This window comes from Nuphar pumila, chromosome 10 (genome assembly GCF_984573655.1).
Source record: "Nuphar pumila chromosome 10, dmNupPumi1.hap1.1, whole genome shotgun sequence".
NCBI lineage: Eukaryota > Viridiplantae > Streptophyta > Magnoliopsida > Nymphaeales > Nymphaeaceae > Nuphar > Nuphar pumila.
Genome location: NC_143258.1, coordinates 821,106 through 825,154, shown reverse-complemented (window position 1 = coordinate 825,154; position 4,049 = coordinate 821,106). Strand labels below are relative to the sequence as shown.

Sequence of the window (4,049 nt, the reverse complement as noted above, 5' to 3'; positions counted from 1 at the left end):
TGCAAACACGTCCCTTTTAAATATAAAGCAATTACCTTCTTGTATTTACACCATGTATCAGATTATTACTACTGGTACACAAGAATTTTGAATCCACTAACCTTACCAAAAATTCAAAAAAACAAACAAACTGAAACCTATGAAAAACTAAACTGCGATTGGTCCATCTGTGTTTTGTTTTTTTTGCTTTTTTTACCCCGTTTTAGTTTTCATTTCTTGTACTGCCAGTGGGATCAACACCATCCAAAGCCTACCTTCGTCCCACCCCGGATTCGTAGAGCCAGAAATCCCCGAGAAACGTTTTCGCAGCGTCCAAACTAGGGAAATATGGCGGTTCCAGGAACGTTTGGGAGAGGGCGTCGGGACACGCGGCAGCGAACGAGTGGTTGCCTATAGCTTCCAAGCTCCCCATGACCACCGTCACCACCTGGTGGTACCCGAAGTAGAACCGCTTCATCGCCGCCTCCACGGCCTGGAAGGCCTGGAGCAGGTGGATCCGCCCCGCCCCATGACCGCTGCCGTGCCGGTGGAAGAGCCTCATCGCGGCATCCTGGATCCTGGGCCCGCCCCGCGGGTCCGCCTCCACCCCGAGGATCGCCGGAACCCGGTGCTTCAGGTCCCTGGACGCCGTCGTCGCGGCGTAGAGAAACTGTGACCGGAGGCAGAAACCGCCGGATTCCGGCGACCTCCCGATCGATAGCTGGCCCTTCAGGCGGAGGAAGTCATCCGGGTCCATCAGGAGGTGGAGCTCCTGGACCTCTTCCAGAAGCCTCCAGACCCGCTCCAGGAGCCAGCAATCCCTCGCGGCCTCCTCCCACCCCTCGCCGTCGATCTGACCCTCGATCTGACGGATCAGCTCCCGCCCGACGAAGATCCACGCCTCCAGGATCTGGTGCACCGTGTAGAGCGTCTGGTTCTCAGCGTTATCGATCCGGCGATCGAACGGGTTCTTCTTCAGAGCGTGAAGATCGGACGGCCTGCAGACAAGATCGTACCGGAGGGTCCGTTTGCTGGCGAGGTTTGGCTCACCGATCCCCAGGGTGAAGGGCGATCTCTGCATGTGGCACTCGATCGAGAGGCCGATCTTCTCCGCCGTCTCTTCCGACCTCTTCCACGTCCGGAGGCGAGGGAGGAGGCTCTGCTCGCTCGTTCTGCTCACCAGAACCGGCGTCAGGGACCCCCGAACCTTCCACACCTCTGGCGAGCTCCCGTCCCTCTGCAGGACTCCGGCCTCGGAGCCGCGGAGGTCGAGCGTCGGAGCGGTGATCGGCGATTTCGCTTCTCCGTCTTCCTCGCAGAACGCCGCGATGAGTTCGACCTCGCGATCGGCCAAGGACTCGAGCCGGCGTCTCCACTCTGCCTTGTTAGTGTAGGGCCGCGAATCGGAGAGGACGATCGAAACGAGCCGGAAGGTGATCTCGAGGCCCTGTAGAGAGGGTTTGACGAGCGACTCGTTCTTCCAATCCGGCCACTCTCTGGTTCCCCAGAGTTTCGACAGCTCCGGCAGCCGGAGGTAGTGCTCGTAGGCAGCCACGTCCGACGGAGAAGGCTCCGAGAACTCGTCGCAGGCGAGCATATATTCGGTTATTGGGAAGATTCCGTCGGAGCTACTTGATTTCCCGGCGAGATTCGGCGACATGTTTCTCGTTCCAGATCCGATTACGCTGCTGTTCCAATCCAAATCTACCATCATTTTCCTTTTCTTCTACAGGTGGAGATACCGTTGGAGCTTCACAAAAAGAGAAAGGATTCTTTAGCAAAGAGAGAGAGAGAGAGAGAGAGGAGTTGTGATAGTAGTTGAAGGCAGGGACGATGGGGTTTTGTTTATATAGAGAAGGAGCGGAGTCTACAAGGAAAAGCAGAGGTTTTCCTTTCAAACTCCGTGATCGTGGTCGTGCAAGGAACACTGCTCCTTCATCGAAGTAAAATTACCATTATGCCACATGTTTTACACTAAACCGGGGTAAACCCTTTCGCATTTTTCGTTTCTATCGATCGCACCTTCGCTGACCTTGTGTTGATAAAAACTCTTAAGCTCCTCCTGCCCACCCCGGAGAATACACCCAGCTTTGACCTTGCCACAAGCTACATCGCCCATGGGTTTCAAACTTGTGACATACCGTCAACTTGGTGACCTTCACAAGTCGCCCTTACCATATGAGGGAAGCCCTTGTTAGCCATTCCAGTCAATGATCGAGAGACTGTCTTACTCCTACCAACTAGGGTAGCTTCCCTTAATTTGCTGCCGGTTTTTGTTTTTTTGTATTTTTGTATTTCTTCTGGATCGATTCAAAGTCCATGAGAGAAAGTCGGATTACCGCGGGCTTATCCGTTTACCAAACTCTAGCACGACGTCACCTTTTTTTTTTTAATACCCCTTTCGTTCTTCTTCTTAGTATAATATGCATTAAATAATTAAACAAGGAACGCGGAACCAGTGTTGTCAGAATCGGTTCATATGAACCCGAATCGGCATATACGTATTGTATCACCAGAAAATCGATATATAATACTGACTCGAATCAGTTATTTTTAATAAATATAAAAAATAACTTACAAATAATTATTTTAATGACTTTAGCACGTATTATTGCGTTCTGATCGATGCGTAATATTTTTTTTTAATTATTTGTTGGCCGATTCCACCTGAATCATCGGCCAAAAGATACAGGTCCGATTCCGATACTGAAAACATTGCTCGGAACTACGACCGCAGTCTTCAATTCAATTTTAATTTGCTCCATCACGAACTAAAAGAAAACAAAAACTATGTCCAGATCTTCCATGGCGTAGTTCCTCCGCGTTCCACTCTGGGTTTCAGCGTTGAAAACTCCAGTCAAAAGCAACGAAACCGCCCTTGATTCCCCCGTTCCTCACACGATTGCCACTCGTTCCAACTTTGAGTCAGCTATTCAGCTTCAACGCTGGCGTCGCCTTGGACGGGGGTGACTGTGAGTGGCGTTCTTTGTAAACTTTGATTGATCAGTAGGGTTAATATGGTCATTGAGATGGAAACTTTGGGTGTGGATAAGGCTCTCCCTGACTCCGGTGGAATGTTGGCGAAAAGCGGGCAGCTTTGCTTTTGAATTTAAATGTGAAAAACCGGTCCTTTTCATACCCCGTTGAATTTTGATTGAATGAAAATCAAAATCCAACCAAACGGTCAACTTTGCTGAGCCTTTGTTTCGAAATCGAGCCACTGGCGGGACCAAAAAGATTAACCTACCCAAATTGCATAGAGCCACGTAGTGTTGACCTGGACCCAGACTTAATTAAACTGGAGGTGGGTGGGTGAGTGCGAGACATAACACGTACGCCAGCTAACTCCGTCCTGTCGCTCTCTTAGTCACGGGGTGTCTTATGGGCTACCGCCACGTTCGAGGGCATTACGTGACACCTCCTCCCAATAGGCGTTCGACTCCTGTCTGGCACAAGAGGAGTCTAGGGTCGGTGGGTTTAGGATTGATTCCACTCTTCGCGGACACGAGGGTTCGGTTTTGCTTGTGCTTATCCGTGGTGGGAAGGGAGGCTGACTTTATGACGTTTACTTAAATTATTTAATGATGGGTGGGCTCGGTTGGTTAGTGCCCCCCAGTTTCGGACACCCGGGTTGACTATCTACCCTTCGTGACTTGTATTACGCGTCTCTCTTTAGGTGAGCGTGTCCGTCCAGTTCAGTGCTCGAAAGCGTGAACCGAGTTCCATGTCATAGTTCGGAGATGTTGTCGATATCGGAATCGGACCTGTATATCCGGCCGATACCGATACCGATACCGATACCGATACTCAAGTGTATCGTTCTGAATCAGCCAAAAACTGACTAAAAAATATTATGTGTCAGTCAGAACTAGACACGTGTTAAAACGATTAAAATAATATTGAAGTTTAATTTTTTGTTGTTTTTTAAAAAATAACCGATTCAGGTCAGTATAATTATTTGGCGATAGATACGTGTCGGCCGATACGCACAAATACTGACAACATTAGTTCGGAACCTTCAAAATGGGATATGGGTATCGGTACTCATCGCAGCAAGAGAGGATGTAATT

The 4,049-nt window shown here is 49.7% G+C and overlaps 1 pseudogene across 1 annotated transcript; it reads right to left on the bottom strand.

Moving 5' to 3' along the window:
• Positions 1–1,784, bottom strand: LOC149823160 (nematode resistance protein-like HSPRO2 pseudogene; annotated as a pseudogene). Its single transcript, XR_016435050.1, has one exon. The product of XR_016435050.1 is annotated as a nematode resistance protein-like HSPRO2 pseudogene (transcript).
• Between the last annotated feature and the right edge of the window lie 2,265 nt (positions 1,785–4,049).